At 38.7% G+C, this 21,738-nt stretch overlaps 1 long non-coding RNA gene across 1 annotated transcript; it reads right to left on the bottom strand.

The window, feature by feature from the left end:
- Positions 1–12,603: 12,603 nt before the first annotated feature.
- LOC133386589 (uncharacterized) lies at positions 12,604–15,781 on the bottom strand. The gene is made up of 2 exons (XR_009763202.1): positions 15,457–15,781; positions 12,604–13,181 (listed from the first exon to the last, which is right to left on the bottom strand). It is a non-coding gene; the product is annotated as an uncharacterized LOC133386589 (long non-coding RNA).
- Between the last annotated feature and the right edge of the window lie 5,957 nt (positions 15,782–21,738).

Below are 21,738 nucleotides of genomic sequence, written 5' to 3'. Positions count from 1 at the left end.
GAAAGTTCTGTTGTGCAAGCAGAAATCCTTGCACTAATGGAACAAGAAATGTACCCCTACTTTGGATTCAAGCCAAAGAAAGAAAGATTCCTGTGAGTCTAAGCACTGAAATACAAAAGAGGCTTTCTGCTGCAGTTCTACATGATTTAGTGTTCTGGCATCTCCTTGTAGTAAGCTTGTGCTCAAGCTGGGTCATTCTGCTGAATTTCTATACTGAATGAGACTGGATCATTCAATCACTTTCCGTGCAGAAGCGTAGCAGAGCTACCTGTTCTTAGAGGGGCTGCTTATTGCATCTCTGTATGAGTCACTGCTCTGCCTCCTTCATATCAGGAGGCATGTTCAGAACAGAATCTCACACAGGGATAAAAATGACAAAGGACGTTTGGCAACTGCCACTCTATACCCAACAATTTCTATATAGACAACAAAATAAGAGATAAATTAATCAGCCATAGAGGCTTCCACTCCCAGTTTATAAAAAAATGGGGACAATAGTAAATATCGTATTTATATTAAGCATGTTTTGTGGCTTTCATATGAGTTGTTTCGTGTAGTTTTTAAGGATGTTTTGTTGTAATATATTTTAAAGTATGTTTTTATGATGTTTAAAGTGGCTTTAGTGCTTTTGTTTGCCATCCTGGGCTCCTACTGGGAGGAAGGGCAGGATATAAACCTAATAAATAAATAATAGTTGCACAGAAAGAGCAAGTGTCATGTGTATCCCCACAAAAATGTTCCAATATCTGCACAAAAGTGATTTCCAGAAGTCCATGGAACCCAAGCAAGGATTAAGTGGTTAAATATAACAAATGCTGCTCATGGATCTTGGAATTTAAATTCCAAGCCAAGGTAAGTTAGCCAAGCAAACAATAATCATTGTCTGCATGATAATCATGATGATGATAGCAATGGAATGAACTTATAAAAGACTGAAAACCTACCACAAATAAGTTAGGACAATGGTTAGAGGGGGAAAAAAGCTGTTAACAGCAAAGCATGACTTCATGTCTTAATATTTGAAATTCTTAGTTCAAAAGCAGTGGGTGTAACCTATTCATGTCTCTTTATAAAATGCAGCAAGAAGGAATTTTTTTAAGTCATAGACTTGAACTGTTATTGTTTTATGTAAGTTTGAAAATTTATTACCTTCTCCTTTATTAAACACCAATAGACATTATACAACCATTAGTGAACGTGCAAAGAAATGTGTGTAGATGATTGCTATTACTGCATAGAAAATGGATGACATTCAACATCTGTCACAATAACCACATAATACAGAATTATTTAAAATTCATAGTGAATTTATTACTTGAATGATTTCACTCTTGTAAATCTGTTCTAAAATCCCAGAGGCCTGTGTAAAAAGGCATAGCGCCCTCTGCTGGGTTTTTGCTCTAATTTTCAACACTGTTTCCGTGCTATGGTTAAATAAATGCCTGCCAAGTCCCGTGTAGTGAGGACTTCCAAACTTTGCATTAAATCTCAAGGTAGTTTTCGTAGCAGAATTATTCCTTCCAGAAAGTTTTGGCTTTGCTGTACTGGGAGGCATTTGAAATCACATGCCTGTGGCTGACACAAGACAAAACACATTCCATCTTTAAGCGCCTGTGGACGCTCGTATCAGAGAGACACTAGCTAGCTCAGGTACGTAAGGAGAGACTCCCCTAATTTAATCAGAGTATATAACAAAAAGGTATATGGAGCAGTAGAGATTCAATGTGTGGTGAGCTGGGTGCAGGCCTGTTTAGCACGTAGCATCCTCTAGGAGGAATGTGCACAGGGCCCTAAGATTCACCTTGTATTTGTATGTGCGCATTTAAAAAAAATCCCTATCTGTTTTTCAGTTGCTTGGTGTGATATCCACTTCAGTCTGTTTCAGGTTCCAGTTATTCTGTGTTCCCCATTCACCGTAAATGAAATATCTTTTTGGCTAAAGGGGATGAAATTTACAGGTACAAGAACCCCTCCAGAATGGACCAAACCTGCCAAATTGCAGACAAATGGGTCCAGGGGCTTTTGGAGGGAGAAAGTAAAAAAATGATTCACTTTCCTCAATGAGGAGGAATGGGGGGGCTGTGTTAAACTCTATATGGGCTTAATATAGGATCAGGGATTTGTACCAAAAGGCCATCTAGCTTAGTCCTCTGCTGTAAGATGTGAACTCTGGTCTTTCCAGCTCACACTTAACTGGCCTACACCTTCACCAGCTCTAACATATGACTCTGAACAGTTCAAAAGTAGCTCCCAGCCACAAAAAGAAATGTTGAAAGGTATGTTGAAAGGAATGCAGAAGCATTCTTTGTGCATGATGACCAGAGACCTGTCCTCTCTCTTTACTGTAGCAACTTTATGGGAGCCTAGATACACGTGGGTAACTTGGCAGTGATAGTAGCACAACCTACCTATACCCAAAGAAGGAGTATTGGGAAATAATGGACTGAGTTGGGAGAGAGATGGCAGGAATCACAGTTTGGCTTGGAAGCAAGATCAGTGAGAATAGCCTGGTCCTCCTACAATCTGCTGGACCAGGATGGTGGTTTGAGGAATGCAAAGAAGCTGGGGATTGATGGGAAGGAGTGACTATTGAAAAAAACAAACACCTTGACAGCATCTCTTAATTCCACTGAATCACCAAAGGAACTTCAGGATATCCCCTTGGATTAAAAAAAAAAAGTGGCAATAACATTGTCCACAGGAGTGAACAAGAACTAATACTGAAGAGGTATCTTCAGGAAAGACCAATTTCATATATCCATTCAGATGTTAAAAACAAATGAGCCAAGCCACAAAAAACAAAATCTCTGTAGGGCTGCTAGCAAATCTGACCTAGGAGAACATTTAATCTTTCCAACTTCTAAAAAAGTTGAACTGAAGTAAAAGCCATCCCCCAAGACTCTCTCAATGTGCTTTCAGATGACCTTTTTATTGAGCATTCATCCTGATTTGCTTGCAGGGAGGTTTGATTATATTGTGTCAGAAAGTATTATCCCACACTTTCCAGTGCATTTTCCCATCACTTTGTTTATTACAAAAAAGTCCAATCTTTTGGGGAAGTATACTTGTTACACAAGACTTCCAAATCAACTTTAATTGAGCAACCTGAATTTGCCAGTATGTGATGAAATCCCACCCCAAAACAGCAACAGTCTGGAAACCCCTCTACAGCAAAATTCTCTTCCGGAAGAAATTCAGATAATAAATTTTCCTAACATTGCACCTCAAATGGTGGCAATCCCTAATATAATGCCTCAGATTAAGAAGAAAAACACAATGTCTGAAAAATCTTCTGACCATAGATGGGTACCAAGGATCAGTTCGAATCACAATTGAGGTCATGGTCCTCTAAGCAATTTCAACACATGCCAGCTACCTGCCTGTGGCCAGCCAATCGCATGCACATACATACTGCTGCAAGGAAGTTTCAGCTTCCAGCACATATTGACAAAATAGTATTTATGGTGGCATGTCAGTTCCTGAATTCCACTTGTGGCAAGTGGTGAACATATCTGGCTGGCAAAAGGCTTGGACAAACATGCAGGGAATTAAGAAGATGTCTTTTCACAATAGTTAACCCTTGCAGTTCTTAAATTTTTTAGTGTTTTGTATGTTTTTAAAAAAATTTGTTGTAGACTGCTTTGAAGTTTTTAACAAAATAACAATATACAAATATATTTATAAACAAATAAACATGCACAGCATTGTCAAGTGTTTTCCTCCAGTTTTTATAGTTAACCCCCCCCCCATGGTTGTGTGAATCAGCATCAGGAACTCATGTGACTGACTGGTGTGCAGATCATGTTGGGACAAATTCTATGCAAAATCTTGTTATGTGCCTCCAAGTTGACTACGACTTCTGGTAACTCTATGAATCAGCGATGTCCAAGAGCATCTGTCGTGAACCACCCTGTTCAGATATTGTAAGTTCAGGTCTGTGGCTCCCTTTATGGAATCAATCCATCTCTTGTTTGGCCTTCCTCTTTTTCTACTCCCTGCTGATTTTCCCAGCATTATTATCTTTTCAAATGAATCATGTCTTCTCATGATGTGTCCAAAGTAGGATAACCTCAGTTTCATCATTTTAGCTTCTAGTGACAGTTCTGGTTTAATTTGTTCTAGCACCCAATTATTTGTCTTTTTCGCAGTCCATGGTATCTGCAAAGCTCTCCTCCAACACCACATTTCAAAGGAGTTAATTTTTCTCTTATCCGCTTTTTTCACTGTCCAACTTTCACATCCATACATAGAGATCGGAAATACCATGGTCTGAATGATCCTGACTTTAGTGTTCAATGATACATCTTTGCATTTGAGGACCTTTTCTAGTTCTCTCACAGCTGCCCTACCCAGTCCTAGCCTTCTTCTGATTTCTTGACTATTGTCTCCATCTTGGTTAATGACTGTGCCGAGGTATTGATAATCTTTGACAAGTTCAATCTCCTCATTGTCAACTGTAAAGTTACATAAATGTTCTGTTGTCATTACTTTAGTCTTTTTGACGTTCAGCTATAGTCCTGCTTTTGTGCTTTCCTCTTTAACTTTCATCAGCATTTGTTTCAAATCATTACTGGTTTCTGCTAGTAGTATGGTATCATCTGCATATCTTAAATTATTCATATTACTCCCTTCAATTTTCACACCTCCTTCATCTTGGTCGAATCCTGCTTTCCGTATGATATGTTCTGCCTATAGATTAAATAAATAAGGTGATAAAATACACCCGTCTCACACCCTTTCCGATGGGGAACCAATCAATTTCTCCATATTCTGTCCTTACAGTAGCCTCTTGTCCAGAGTACAGGTTGCGCATCAGGACAATCAGATGCTGTGGCACCCCCATTTCTTTTAAAGCATTCCATAGTTTTTCGTGATCTACACGGTCAAAGGCTTTGCTGTAATCTATAAAGCACAGGGTGATTTTCTTCTGAAATTCCTTGCTCCGTTCCATTATCCAACGTATGTTTGCGATATGATCTCTGGTGCCTCTTCCCTTTCTAAATCCAGCTTGGACGTCTGGCATTTCTCACTGCATATATGGTAAGAACCTTTGTTGTAGAATCTTGAGCATTACTTTATTTGCATGGGATATTAGGGCAATAGTTTGATAATTACTGCATTCCGTGGGATCCCCTTTCTTTGGAATTGGGATGTATATGGAATGCTTCCAGTCTGTGGGCCATTTAGTTTTCCATATTTCCTGACAGATTTTTGTCAAAATTTGGACAGATTCCGTCTCAGTAGCTTGTAGCAGCTCTATTGGTATGCCATCCATTCCTGGTGATTTGTTTCTTCCAAGTATTTTAAGAGCAGCTTTCACCTCGCATTCTAAAATTTCTAGTTCTTCATCATACAGTTCCTCCTTGAATGAATCTGTCATCCTGTCATCTCTTTTACAGAGTTCTTCAGTGTATTGCTTCCATCTTCCTTTTATTTGATCTCGGTCAGTCAGTGTGTTCCCCTGTTGATTATTCAACATCCCTGCTCTTGGTTTAAATTTCCCTTTAATTTCTCTAATCTTTTGGAACAGGGCTCTTGTTCTACCCTTTTTGTTGTCCTCTTCTATTTCTATACAGTAACTATTGTAATAGTCCTCTTTGTCCCTATGTACTAGTCACTGTATTGTTGTATTTGGGGTTCTGACTTTGTTTATATCTCCTTTTGCTTTTGCTTTCCTTCTCTCTTTAACCATTTTAAGGGTTTCTTCAGTCATCCATTGAGGTCTTTCTCTCTTTTTAACTAGAGGTATTGTCTTTTTGCATTCTTCCCTGATAATGTCTCTGATTTCATTCCATAGTTCTTCTGGTTCTCTGTCAACTAAGTTTAAAGCCTCAAACCTGTTCCTTATTTGATATTTATATGCTTCTGGGATGTTATTTAAATTGTATTTTGGCATTATGATTGCTTTGTTGGTCTTTAGCTTTACTCTGATTTTTGATACAACCAGTTCATGATCTGTACCGCAGTCTGCTCCTGGTCTTGTTTTCGCAGAAAGTATGGAACTTCTCAATCTTCTGCTACCAATTATATAATCAATTTGATTCCTATATTGACCATTTGGTGATGTCCATGTGTACAATTCCTAATTCTTCTCTGTTCCATACTTTTGCATTCCAATCCCCCATGATTATCAGCACATCTTGTTTTGGTGTGTGATCAATTTCTTCCTGTACTTCTGCATAAAATCTCTCCAATTCCTCTTCTTCTGCATTTGCCGTCAGAGCATAGACTTGGATGATGGTTATGTTGATAGGTTTCCCATTTAATCTCATTGATATAACTCACTCAGACCTTGCATTGTAGCTCCTAATCGCTCTTGCTATATCACTTCTCACTATTAAAGCAATCCCATTTCTTCTTAACTTCTCATTTCCTGCATAAAATATTTTGTAGTTGCCTGATTGAAAATGTCCCATTCCCGTCCATTTTAGTTTGCTCACACCAAGTATTGTAATGTTGATGAGTTCCATTTCTTGCTTGACAATTTCCAGCTTTCCCTGGTTCATGCTTCTCACATTCCATGTTCCTATTGTGCATGTTGTACAACTCCGGACTCTCCTTTTGCATCTGTGTGCATCAGCCTCTGGGCTTCCTTTCGGCTTTGACCCAGCTGCATCATTAGTCACAGCACTACTCGTACTTGTCCTTTGCAAAATCTGGCATGTGCTAAATACAACTGCTCTTTAATACATGTCCATAATGCCATTCAATCATGTTTTAAATGTGCAAGCATCACAAAGCTGCTAAAAGTTGGTGGATGTGGTATGCAATAAATATTGGCTGAGTTCTAAACTGGGCTGCATGCTGAACCAATCCAACAATCTTATTACCAGTGATTTAGCAGAGAGGAAATACAGGAAAGGAGGACTCCAAGACTTTTTTCCAGAGTAGGAGCACTTACCATATATGGAGCAAGAAATGCCAGATGTCCAAGCTGGATTTAGAAAGGGAAGAGGCACCAGATATCATATCGCAAACATACGTTGGATAATGGTACGGATCAAGGAATTTCAGAAGAAAATCACCCTGTGCTTTATAGACTACAGCAAAGCCTTTGACCGTGTAGATCATGAAAAACTATGGAATGCATTAAAAGAAATGGGGGTGCCACAGCATCTGATTGTCCTGATGCGCAACCTATACTCTGGACAAGAGGCTACTGTAAGGACAGAATATGGAGAATCCAATTGGTTCCCCATCAGAAAGGGTGTGAGACAGGGTTGTATTTTAGCACCCTATTTTATTATTATTATTATTATTATTATTATTATTATTATTATTATTATTATCTTTATTTATACCCCGCTCTTTTTCCAAACTGGAACTCAAGGCGGCTTCCAGATAAAAACAAGTACACATCGTTAAGAAACTATAAAACTATAAAACATATAAACATATAAAATCAGCATTAATTTGTTTAATCTATACGCAGAACATATCATATGGAAAGCAGGATTGGAACAAGATGAAGGAGGTGTGAAACTTGGAGGGAGAAACATCAATAATTTAAGATATACAAATAATTGGGTGCTAGAACAAATTAAACCAGAACTGTCACTAGAAGCTAAAATGATGAAACTGAGTTTATCATACTTTGGACACATCATGAGAAGACATGATTCACTAGAAAAGATAATAATGCTGGGAAAATCAGCAGGGAGTAGAAAAAGAGGAAGGCCAAACAAGAGATGGATTGATTCCATAAAGGAAGCCACAGACCTGAACTTACAAGTTCTGAGCAGGGTGGTTCACGACAGATGCTCTTGGAGGTCGCTGATTCATAGGGTCACCATAAGTCGTAATCGACTTGAAGGCACATAACAACAGGAGCACTGAAGTCATCTGATTGAGCTCCAGGGTAATTGACAAACCCTCCTTGCCCTGGCAGGTAAATGAGGTAATCATGATTTCAAGTTTGTTTGTGAAAGAATAACATAGGGGAAGTCAGAGAATGAGCAAAATGATTAAGCAGAAGCTGGATACTTCTTTCTTCTTTGAAGGGGCACATCTTCACACCAGCAGTTTAAATTGGTAATGTTTCTTTACAAGATGGTTGATATTTCTAAGTCCAAGCACCTGAAGATGTTTTGTTAATGCTCAATGTCCAACCTGTGCAGTCAGAAGTAAAGACTCCAATGGAGACAAGGAAACTATGCATAGGACTGCAATCATGCTGATCCTAATAAATTGAGTGTTATGCTATGTACTGCTGCCCTTTGGAAAGGGGTGGTAATAATGGATCAACACAGCTGCCTGTAGGGTGTTGCTGCACTCAGGTCCTGTTTGTGAGCTTTCCTTGGCCACTGTGAGAACAGCGTGCTGAATTAGATGGTCATCGGCCTGATCCAGCAGGCTCTTCTTATGTTCGTTTTTGGAATTCCCTTAGGGATGTAGATATGTGGGCTTTAAAATGTACCATTATGTAAACTGTAGGTGATATTCAATGCTAGTTCTACTCAGAGCAGACCACTGAAATTAATAGACATGACTAACTTAGGTTCATTCATTTAAATAGGTCTATCCTGAGTAGGATGTAATTGAATACAACATTCGGTCACATCTTACATGCTCTCACTCAACACATATGCCATTGTCACCATACGAAGGGCCATAGCTCAGTGGTCGAGCATCTGCCTTGCATACAGAAGGTCCCAGGTTCAATCCCTGGCATCTCCAGGAAGGACCAGGAGAGAATCCTGTCTGAAATCCTGGAGAGCCACTGCCAGTCAGTGTAGACAGTGCTGAGCTAGATGGACCAATGGTCTGACTCAGTATAAGGGAGCTTCCTAAGAAGCCATGCACAGTGCTCTGCCTTTGATCCTAATAAGAATGACACTTAGTGAAAACTATGAACCTCAACTGATCCACACGCCTACTGTACCAGGAGGAAAAGAGCTTGTATGTAAATAGCCACAAACTCACACAAAACTCTTTTCTCTTAACATTCAGGGCGGAATTCCCTGAGGCTTAAGTTAACAGAGGATGAAAAAGCACTTTTGAGGATGGAAAGTGTTAAATGCTCTCTGTTGCCTGCAATCCTGCTATTTTATTTTTTCAAACTAAATTTTTTCAAACTAATTTCAAACTAATTCAGCAATAAAATTCTATACCTGAAAAAAGATAAAGGTAGTTAAGACATAAACAAAGGTGAAAGGCAGGGGCGTGTGATAAGCAAAGCTTTGAGAACTTGATTGTTTCCATTTTCAAGGAAATCTAGAGTTGCAGAATGTCAATTGGGGTAGGCCCCAAAACCAAAGCAAGGAGGAAAAATGTTTTAAAAGGCCCTGCCACCCTGTCACTTTCAAATAAATGCAATGGAAAAATCCCCTCCGTCCTAAGCCAAGCAGCATGAAATTGGGAGATTGGGACTCTTACATGTAGAATCTCCATTTGTTCTCCCATGACAAAAGGAAATATAAATACAGAAGTAAAAGGAAAAAAATGAACCAACTGCTGCTGGGATAGGAACATGCAAGCTTTAAAATTCCATGGAATTATTCACTGTGCAGAGTGGAAAGATAGGAAATTTTCAGAGAGCAAAGTACACAGATATAAGCTGCCATTTAAATTGAGAAAAAAAGTGGATTGTTCAAAATACTTTCTCCCCCCAACAAATATGATGCACTGAGATCTCACTATATTTACTCAAAAGAAAATTGCTTTAATTTGCCTAGGCCCTAGACTCTTGCAAGAGTAGTTGCCAGGCATAGTTGTGTGTGTGTGTTATGTGCGTTCAAGTCAATTACAACTTATGGTGACCTTATGAATCAGCAACCTCCAATAGCATCTGTTATAAACCACCCTGTTTAGATCTTGTAAGTTCAGGTCTGTGGCTTCCTTTATGGAATCAATCCATTGCTTGCTTGGTCTTACTCGTTTTCTACTCCCTTCTGTTTTTCCCAGCATTATTGTCTTTTCTGGCTAATCATGTCTTCTCATTACGTGTCCAGGGTAGGGTTGCCAGGCTCAGGGCCTGAGACTGATCCTGTATCTTTAGAAGAAGAGAAAATCAGCCAAGTGCAGGTGTTCTTGCAACACTGTAATGGGAAAAACCACAAGGTGGAATTCTCCCTTCCCCCTGCACAACTTTTAAAGATACAGAAGACCTCTTGGTTGCTCCAATAAAGTTGGCCTTTATTTTTACTGTATTTTTAATGGTATTTACTGTACTTTTTTTTTTGCTTGTTGTAAACTACTTTGATGTTTTTAAATGAAATAGTGGTATACAAATATATTTATAAGTATAACTAAATGTTGGAAACAGTTTGTAGACAATTTAGCTCTGCCTAGTTTAGCCTTCCTTCCATCAGTATCAGTTAATTAACTGTGCACATTTCCCTGAAACACAATCCAGGCTCCAGATTCTCTGCTCCTTCCCTTTCTTTCTTTGACTTAAGAGAAGCCTTGCTGCTGGTCTGCACTGAGCTCCTCTGGGGAATGGTATAAACCCTTGTTAGGCTGAAGTCCTATGTACATGTAACTAAAAACAGTTGGGGACCTACTTCCAAGCAAACATCCATAGGATTGCATAATTAATAAATATGTTAAATAATCAACATGTGTGGAACCTGAATCCCATAGCCAAGGGGCGCTTCAATAGACCACACATGTTGTTGGCCATGGGATGGCTTTTACATAGATCAGTGAGAAATGTGCCTCTTGATGATTTTGAAGCTGGAGAACTAACTGCAGTAGATGGAAGGAGCAGATTTTTGCAGGACCAGAATATGATCAAATGCTCTTCAGCCTTCACTGTAGAAGCCAATTTTCTAGCATGCATTGATCCAACAAGCACTTAGGGCAGGGACATCTGCAGAGCCCAAAACTCCAGTGGACGAGATTACAGAGGCAGACACAAAAGATAACACACGAAGGGTATAGATATTGCAGGTTGAAAGGGGGAGCGTGGGGTGGGTGTTCAATGTCAGGATTTTGACAGATGGGCAAGGCAGCTCACCTATCAAACTTGTGATGACATAACCACACCATGTGATTGACAAGTGGGTTGCTTCACCTACCCATTAAAGTTGGCCCACAGGTTGGGGCCAGATAAATATTTGGCCCCCGGAGCTGAAAGGTTCTCCACTCCTGGTATAGAATAAAATACAGTAAAGCAGGCCCAGTCCTCAAAGACCTCATCTGGGGCAAATCCCTTAAGGCTGTAGTTGAGAATCTACTTATCTGTGCACTTGTTACTTCTGGATTGCAGCCTAACATCCAGAACATATTCAGTTTTATAGATCTTCATGCTGAAATATCATGAGCATCACTGCAAAGGAATGTACTCAAATGGTTATGCGGGAGACTACATTTTTCACATTTATGAACACATGTCGTAATAAATGTGCTTCTTTGTCTCACTGATTTCTGAGAACAAGTGATTCATAGGAGGTTCCTAAAATCTGTAATTAGCTAAATGTACATAAGGTTTTGATCGCCAGTTCATACGTCCCTTAAGAGCAGTGCATAACTGCAAGAAGAAAAAGATAGGAAGGTGATATTATAGAGGAAAATAGCTATGCATCAAAACTGTAAATGCATGTTATATATATAGCATTAAAAATCTGCATATTTCATAAACTTCTTTTTATTAAAGTAAGCTTGGAAACCTGTTGGTCAGACCAGCAGTCACTTGAAAATTTGCACTAGGCTGTGTCCAGTGAAGTGATACTCAGAGTAGAACTACTGGAATTAACGGCTAGGCTCCAAGTATGACTTAGATGGAAGCAACTTGTTTACTATGCATTCATCCTGATTTGTTTGCACAAAGTTTATAGAGAGATTATACCACATCAACTGTTTATTGAGCATTTGTTCCGATGTGTTTACTGGGAAGTTATACATTGCCACAGCTAGCAATTGTTATCCCACAGTTTCTAGTCTGGACACAGCCCTATTTTACCAAGCCCAACCATCTTATAAATAGGATTTTCTCTCCTTATTTACATAAAGAAATTCTGTAATGTTTGGGTTTTGGATAAGAAGATAAAGTTTTAATTTCTCAGTATCTTAAATACTAAACATAAATAACATTTTTTTGAAAACAAAGGCACAAAATTACACCACCATGCTTTTTGTTCTTTCGACAGTAGTAAAGGCAATTCACACTAGCTGAGTAAGGTTTTCTTTCAATTCAGTGAGCTATACTTACTCCATAATCCTGACTTGTTTAATCCGTATAACATTGGAGGAAAGATCACAAAAGTTAAGATATGATCTAGCCAACATGACCTAGCCAACAACAGTCCTATTATGGGAGAGGCGCAAACATCCTTTGGGAGGAAGGGTGGGCTATACATTCAAATAATAATAACAACAACATGTGCTTAACTTATATATCCCATTATAATCAATGGGTGGTATTCAGTGCTAGTCCAACTCAGAGTAAACCCATTAAAGTTAATAAACATGACTACAGCTGCAATCCAATACATACTTACCTGGGAGTAAGTCCCATTGAGCCCAATGGAGCTTACTTCTGAGCAGACATTTATTGGATTGCAGCCTAATTTAGGTTAATTAATTTCAATGCGTCTATTCCGAGTAGGACTTAGTTGACTACAACCCAATGGGAGAATTAATAAGACTCAAAAGAGCTTAATGTTTGCCAGCTTTATTAACCTTTATTTTATTAAATACATTTCAGAAAAACATTAAAATCATTAAGGAATATACAAATACATGAACAATATCGTTCCCTACATACAGACCATACCTTCAAAGCAAACCTCCTGCCCCCTAGAATCCTAGGAACTGTAATTACCTCTCACAGAGTTATAATTCCCGCACCCTTAACAAACTACAGTTTTAGTAACACTTAGCTGAATAGAACCCCAATTTTATAGGGCTGCTTGTCATGAGCATTGTGTATGTGGCAGCTTCTTGAATTATTGGCATGAGTTAAATCAGCATCTGAGTAAAGTGGTTATGCTAGTTGTGTGATGTGATCCATGTGCAGGATTGTTGGCATACCACTAATGTAAATGTTATTTCTGAGCAACTATCTTAATCTGGTTCCAGAGGGGTACCTTTATTAGTCCATTGCAGCAAAAACAAGATTCTTGCGGACCAACCTTTATTAAGGCATAAGCTTTCATGGATTGGAGTATACTTCATGAGATGCAGTCATCAGGTGTCATTCTCCAGCAGTGAATATCAATGGGAACTTCACCACAGAACAGCTGAAATTAAATGAATAACAAGGTTTGATTCTGTTCGTGTGGATCTCAACTGGGTGCTAGGTAACATAGGAAGCAGCCTTATGCTGTATCAGTCCATTGGTCCATCTAGCTCAGTATTGCCTATGACTGACAGCACCTCTCCAGGATTTCAGACAGAGGTTCTTTTCCCCATCTGACTAGGGGTTGAATTTGGGGCCTTTTGCATATTATGCATGTGCTCTACTACAGTCTTTCCCTATAGATGCAGTGGTTCCCTTTTATTCAGCCAAAATGACTGCATTATCACAAAAAACTGCTGTTGTGAATTATCTCTATAACTATTTTGTATTTCCATTCATTTGCATGTCATTACTGTCTAGCCCCATCTTTGCCATTCCCCTTCCCCTTACACATGTGTATATTGAAAGAGCCAATGTGGTGTAGTGATTAGAGTGCTGGGCAAAGGCCAAGGAGACCTGGGTTCAAATCCCCACTTACCTTTGATGTTCACTGAGTAATCTTGGGCAACCACTAATTCTCCACCTATCCTACCTCCCATGATTGTTGTGATGCTAAAATGGAGCAGAGGAGCTATGTGTGCTGCCTTAAGTTTATTGGAGGAAAGGAGGGATATAAATGTAGTTTATAAACAAATAGTTTAACAAATAGTTAATATGCAAGTGGGCTATAGTTCACAAAAGCATATGGCATAATAAATCTATTAGTCTCCCAGGTCCCATATGACTCTCTGGGCGATGCTGAAATTAATTGGCCTGCTCTAAGTATGACTTAGTTGGCTAGCATTCTTTGTTGTTATAACTGCAACAGAATAACATGGCTACTCCTCTGAAAATTCTTACTTGTAATAACAGAATCTTAGCATCACTGAGGAAATGCACAACTGTAGTGATTCAGGAAACCATTGTCTCTATTTAGACCCAAATGAACAGAATAGAAATTTAGCAACACTAAGATGATTGTGTTATCACCAATTATTGCTGCTGAGTGGTCGTTTTGCATATATTTAAACTCCAATGGAATGATAAAAACTGCACTTTTGTTTTCTATTGTCACTTAACTGCAGCCTTTATATTCCTTCCCCCATGCCCATGGGTATATAAATCTGATAACTGAGGATCACATTCCATGCATATGTTGAAGTGGACTGTAGTTCACAAAAGGTTGTGCTGGATTTGTTGGTCTTTAAACAGTACTAATCTTCCCGAAGTTGAAATCATCAATTTGCTTGAAGAGCAACTGGCCCACTACAAGCAAAGAGCAGATACAATCTATGGTTATGACCACGATGACTGGCTTCATACTCCTCTCATTTTTCCTGAAATATTGACTTAACCACAGGGCAAATAGAAGAGACACTGAAATATTTCCATCTTCCGGATGGCCCCTCCCTTCATCAGAACCTATCTTGTTTATTCCTGGGGGACCAAAGAATTTGAATGTCTGAAAAGGAAGAACCCAGCTGACTGTGAAAATGATTAGTAATTAGACTGATAATGAAGAACACAGTTGCCAGCATTATTCTTGTTCTTGGCTTGTGGACATGTATATACAAGTATTTAAAGTAACACTTGCTCAATAATTTGTTTTTAATAATATTATTTGTTATTTAATTTTGAGAATTGTATTATTTTATTGATGTATTATGTTCTATTGATGTATTGTTGTATTCATATTTTTTTGTAAGCCACCTTGAAGGCCTTTTGGCCATAAGGCAGGGTATAAATTTAATAATAATAATAATAATAATGCTACAAATCCTTTTGTTATCTTAATCTGGCATATGGAAAAGGTCATGTGTAGTCAGTTGGCCTACCCAGGATTTTCTGGGCCCAAAATAATACTTTCTAGTTCTGTAAACTAAGGGTGTAATCCTAAACTCATTTACATAGGAATAAGAACTATTATACTCAATGGGGATTATTTCTGAGTAGGCTCTTATAGGATTGCATTGTAAAAATCAAACTTTTTCAAGTGTTTGAAATTTACAGTGCAATCCTAGGCATGTCTACTTAGAAGTAAATCCCACTGGATTAAATGCAATTTACTTTCTGGTAAGTGGGTCTAGGATTTCAGCCTTATTGAGGCAATATTAATATGCAATAAAATACAACTTCTCTCCAATAAATTCCAATCAACTTTGGTACTAACAAATTGATTTTAAGAATGACCATGGTAAAGTTTTGCATTAGGAGAAACCAGACCTCCTGCTCTGCCTCTGAACAGGTTGGTAGAAACAGAACATTCCTTTCTTTGGAGGAAGTAAAAAAAAACAAACCTTTGAGTAAATCTTGACTCACGGGTTTTGCAGAACACAGAGCCTCTGACTAAAATAGCTCTCTAATCTTGTACTTTCTCTCCAGGACCAGAAGACTTGCCCATTTCTTCACCATTATCAGAAACTGAACTGTTCCTTGCTTTCCTTCCTTGATTGGCTACCAAATCATTTGTGTTACGTAAGCAAAGTAGGGTTTAATATTTTTTGACTGAGTTGGCTCTAACCACTTTATATCAATGTACCTTGCTGACTTCAAGAAATCTTTTCCACACCCTCCTTTTATGGAACTCCAACCATTCCAGGAATGCAAAGGGAGAGAAATAAACTTCCGTCATAGAAACCTAATAAATCTGCAGTGATAAAACCAGTCACATGATGGATTTAAGCACCCAGAGCTCTGCTTTTGCATCTCAGAAGCAGGTTGGTTCAACTGACATGCAAATCCTTCTCAGTGTGGCCTGTGATCTCCTCTATTTTCCATTGTGCTGTCCAGCAAAAAGTTAGCTTTGGGAAATGGAAGCAGAATCAGCCTGATTCTTCTCTTATGGATTCTGGTAATCTAAAAATGAAATGGATTCAGACCTCCATGCTTCCTGCACTCTCTGCCATTAGACTGATTTAAATGGCAACATATGATAAGCTTGAAGTAAGCATCCAGAATGGCCAACCCACAAACCAGTTAAGCCAAAAATATTTGGATTTTCAATATATTTACAATGCAATACTATGCATATTTGCTCAGCGGTAATAGGACTGCAACCCTATAGGACTGGAGAAGTGGTGTAGCTCAATGACAGAACATCTACTTCGCATGCAGAAAGTCCCAGGTTCAATCCCTGGCATCTCCAGTAGGAGTGTGAGAAATCCTGGACAGCCAGTGCCAGTCAGTGTAGATAATACTGAACTCAGAATAAGGGAGCTTCCTTTTAAACTGCTGCCCCAATATAATGTTATTTATTCATTATAGGTATCAAGTTCATCAAATACATTCTCAATTACTTCACTTGTTTTACTTCACATAACACAACTTGTAAAAGTAGAATAGACGTGGAAAAAGCTATATGAAAAGGCTGCTATGTACAGCCCAGCAGACATTTTACAGATCTTAACTTGTTTATGTATCTGATGAAGCAGAGTCTGGTGCATAGTATCACAATACATCTGTCAGACTTTAAGGTGCCCACTTTCAAGAGGGGCAGCCATATATTAATATGTTATATAAAAAGGTAAATAAATTTGTAATACCTTAAAGGGGAAATAGAACTTTCAAGAACTAGAGTGTTAAATTTCAGTTGTATACAAAATAAACACAGTGACCATTCACAACAGTAATACAGGCCTTCTATGAAGGAAGTTTATAACTTGTTTAGAATGGTTGCCTGACCCACTACAGGTGTTAATTAACAGAAAATCTAGGATGATTGTGTTATCACTAATTACTGAAACCACCATCATCCTAGATTTCCTATGTTAATTAACACCTGTAGTGCAGTAGGAAACCATTGTATCTTTTCAAGTCCAACAGATAGAACCAAAGGTCTAAATGTGTTCTAAATTCAGCTATTTCACCCTAAAGTCTCCCTTTAAAAATCTTTTATTGAAGAAGAGCACCTTTTGGCAAGTTGTAGAAAGCTCAAAGAGACTGAAATGTTCTCCCATTTTCCGAATGTTTCTGGTTAATCTCTTATGTCAGATTTGTTTCCATATATTCTTTCGTGTAGGGATTGCCTTGTTTATCCTATGGAGAAAGCATAGTGGCATTGCTGGCAAGTGATCACATATATCATACTGGAAGAGAGCAAGTAAATGAGTCTCATATGTTGTAGGTAGCTGATGTTATTAGATCCTGTAATATTCTGGCTGAGTGGAAATGAGAAGACTTAATTGTTTTAATACAAAACATACATTTTAATATACATTATTTTAGAAAACACTTCATTACTATTTTTCTGAAGGACTTATTACAATATACACTATATAAAGACTTATTTTTACACTCTTATTTTACACTCTTAAGTAGCACCAAGAGCAATAATTACAACCCACTGGGAAAATTCAGTGGACTTGGAGGAGGCCATTTTTTAACGGGCAAGTTCCCCTACCATATGAAGGTAGTTAGAAGTCATGCAAAACCTAAAACATTTTATGCCCATTTTGTTGTATGTCAGTCATACATCACAGACCCAACTTTCCTCCCCATTAACCATTATATGTTTTTGCTGGTCTACTAGGAGAAATAATTCCAACTCAAAGAAAGTAATTCAAACTCAAAGGTTGATGGTTGTGAATTCTATGCATTCTAACTAATGTATTTATTATTTGATTTATATCCCACCCTTCTTCCCAGCAGGAGCCCAAGGCAGCAAACAAAAGCACTAAAAACACTTTAAAACATCATAAAACAGTCCTTAAAATACACCAACACAAAACTACTTTAAAAACTTTTTTAAAAAAAGCTTCAAAGACATCTTTAAAAGGGGGTTAAAATATTGTTTTTTAAAAAAGGTTTTAAAAAAACATTAAAAAGCAATTCCAACACAGACGCAGACTGGGAACTTGCTTGTGTATGATTGCTTTCTTAACTTTCTTAAATTCTTAACTGTTAGCCCAAGTTATCTATACTGGAAAATTCTGTATTTATTTTAAAAATTATTTTAAAAAATAAAACATATAAGATCTTATGAACATAAGGGAACACAGGATGCTGCCTTATGCTCAGGTCGACCATTTGACTGGCAGTGGCTTTCCAGAGTTTCAGACAGGGATCTCTCCCAGTTCCATTTGGAGATGTCACCTGGAGAGAACTGACCGTGGAACTTTCTGCATCTTTGATTGAGGCCTCTCTCCATTTGCCTTCTATTTTATATTGTTATGTTACTTTAGTCCTGCTCTGTAGTTTTTAATAGTGTTGACTCTCAGTTTGTTGTTTGGTATGAAGGTCACACTTTTATTGTATTTAATGTAATGTATGGATACTTTTATTAAAGCTTATTGTACACGGTCCTAGAATCACTGGAATGAAGAGCAGTTCAAGAGACTTTTAAAAAAAATAAAGTATTATTTTTCTCTGTGTCAAGAAATACTACAGTTAACCCTCAGTTCCAGTTTCATCAGCCAAACTGTTGGGTGCACCTCCATGGCAAACCTGAAAAAGAACATGAAATTCTCAGGAGCAATAAGATAATGAGGTATTATTCTTCCGTCCAGCAGTGGGAGTGGGTTGAATGTTCTCTGGTAGAGGATTCCCACTGATCCACATTGGATTTATTGAGGTGACTATCTCCCCTGCTCCCATTTACTTTCTCCCGCGTAAGTAAATGGTTTCTTAATTAAAGAAAAAGCAAAAGACTGTATTTGAGGACACTGCTACAGCAAAGACCCAGCTCTCTTTGTCAGTGGATCAGCTGGATGGATTAATGTGCCCATATACAGGGTGCCCTCAGGCATATGGCACATACATACATATACTATAGATAGACAATCCTGTCCTTCCACAGCCTCCACCCTCATAAAGACAAGTCATTTTACTAGAATTGAGTAAATACCAAATCACTTGTATTATGTTCTCCACACTGTACAACCTGCCTTAAATCCAGTCATTGTTTCCCATTTCTCTTTCCCCTCCACCTCCATTCAGATCTCCAGAGACTTCTGCTCCCCTTTCAAGCAATGTTTGGTTTCATATCATATCTAGGAAAAATAAACTAAATGCACAGTTATAATATGGGGGATACTGGCTCAGCAATACTACATGCAAGAATCTTGGGGTTGTTATTGATTACATGCTGAATATGAGCCAACAGTGCAATGTGGCTGCAAAAAAGGCAAATGCCATTTTAGGCTGCAATAAGTATAATTTCTAAATTGTGTGAAGTACTAGTTCCCCTCTATTTGGTACTGGTTAGGCCCCATCTTGAGTACTGCATCCAATTCTGGACACCACACTTTAAGAACGATGCAGACAAACCAGAGCAGATTCAGAGGAGGGCAACAAGGATGATCAGGGGACTGGAAACTAAGCCCTATGAAGAGAGACTGAAATTTATTTATTTTATTTATTTATTCAACTTATTAGTCGCTTATCTGGCTGAATTGTCAGCCACTCTAAGCGACGTACAAAGCAGAACATGCAAACATCAAAATATTAAGAGACTAACAATAAAAACTAACAATAATGGAAAAGCTAAAAAAACAGGAACAGCAAACCAAAAACATTCATCTTCCTGGTAAAGGACAGTCCCCAAACAAATGTCACTAAGAGCAGGGGTGGGGGGCAAGGTAGGTGGAAATGCTTGCCCCTTGAAGGTCCCAGCACAGTCTCATCCCTGCAGCAGCATGACTCAGCCTGCAGCTCCTGATAAGGCCCAGGCAGAGGGGTGGGGCAAGACAGGTGGAAATGCTTGCCCCTTGATGGTCCCAGCACAGTCTCATCCCTGCAGCAGCACGACTCAGCCTGCAGCTCCTCCTGATACGGCCCAGGCAGAGGGGTGGGGCAAGGCAGGTGGAAATGCTTGCCCCTTGATGGTCCCAGCACAGTCTCATCCCTGCAGCAGCAATGGGATAGTTTCATTTCTTCTCTACATCCTAGTAGAGGATGGGGTGAGGACTGCAGAAAACAAGCTATAGGCAGTATTTATTAGAAGATAATATATTAAAATTGCATGATTTTTGCCATTAGCTTTGGATGCTAAGTTGGTTTTTGTCTGAGCAGGTTTTGGATGGAAGACCACCTGGAAACACTATAACTGGCACCTTGATTTTCATCATGGAAGGAAGGTGGAATATAAATGTTCTGATAAAAGTCAGATCCATTATTTTGCCAGAGTGACAGCAGCTTAAGAACACTTGCACTATTAAGACAGGGATGGAGAATCTGTGGCCCTTCAGAGTTTGCTAGACTCCAGATACCATCAGCCCCGGAAAACATTGGTGATGTTCTGGGATGATGGTAGCGGTTGACCAGCAGCATCTGGAGGGCCTCAGGTTCTCTATCCCTCCTGAAGGACAAAGCTGTGCATAAAATTTTAATTCTAGTATCAATTCATTTCTGCCATGAGAAGCACATTCATCACAGTGGGCCCTTTTGGGAGTTTGGGGGGTGATGGCCCAAGAGAAGGCATTTACTGTGGCAGCCCCTAAACTGTGGCACTCTCTCCCCATTGAGGTGCAACTTCATTGTACAACTGTCGGCGAATGCTGAAGATACGCCTCTTTACCCTGGTCTTTAACACATGAGATGTATATTTTTAGGACCCACCCTATTTTCTGTGATGATGTTTAGGTTGTTTTTAACTGTTTTTAATTGTTGTAACCTGCCCTAGGACCTTTGCGTGATGGGCGGGTAATTAATTATTATTATTTTTAATGGTATTAGCCCCCCCAGTCATGTGTATTACTTCAGTTGAGAAGACACAACCAACATTTCTCTTCTCCCCTCTGTCATTCCATTCTTTAGAACTGATTCTACATTATTATGTTAGAGCAAACAAACAAATACCCCAAACAGTGGGCTGCATCCAATTTTAGTCCTTCTCAGAGCAGACCCATTGAAATTAATATACATGAGACCACATAGAATACAAAAATGTATATAATAAAAACAACCAAGGAGGCCTGTAAACACCTAACATTATCTGGTTACCAGCAATAAAATTATCATCAATAGTTAACTTGGTATAATCCAAATGATTTAATACCTGTAAAATAAGATTTATATGGAAAATGCCTTTGGGAGTTTTATGTCATAAACCAAGAAGACACATTTTAGATTCAAGTTATTGATCATCAGCTAAAGCCATCCTAACTAATTATCTCAAAAATTAGCACCAGGCTTTTCTCCAATACATATATTCTTAACAAATGAATTTACAGAGTAATAACTGTGTTATTAGTCCTGAGAAGACTGAGGGGAGATGTGATAGCAGTCTTCAAGTACTTGAAAGGTTGCTACACTGAAGAGGGCCAGGATCTCTTCTCAATCATCGCAGAGTGCAGGACATGGAATAATGGGCTCAAATTGCAGGAAGCCAGATTTCAACTGAACATCAGGAAAAACTTCCTAACTATTAGAGCGGTACGAGAATGGAATCAATTATCTGGGTAGGTGGTGAGCTCTCCAGTAATGGAAACATTCAAGAGGCAGCTGGACAGGCACCTGTCAGATATGCTTTAATGTGAATTCCTGCATTGAGCAGGGGGTTGGACTTGATGGTCTTATAAGCCCCTTCTAACTCTTTGATGTTATCTTCATGGAGTCTTGAACTAGAATCAGAGATGTGGGTT

The sequence above is a fragment of the Rhineura floridana genome, chromosome 6 (assembly GCF_030035675.1).
Source record: "Rhineura floridana isolate rRhiFlo1 chromosome 6, rRhiFlo1.hap2, whole genome shotgun sequence".
Classification (NCBI taxonomy): Eukaryota; Metazoa; Chordata; class Lepidosauria; order Squamata; family Rhineuridae; genus Rhineura; species Rhineura floridana.
The sequence above is the reverse complement of the archived record's forward strand: the minus strand, read 5'-3'. Positions and strand labels throughout refer to the sequence as shown.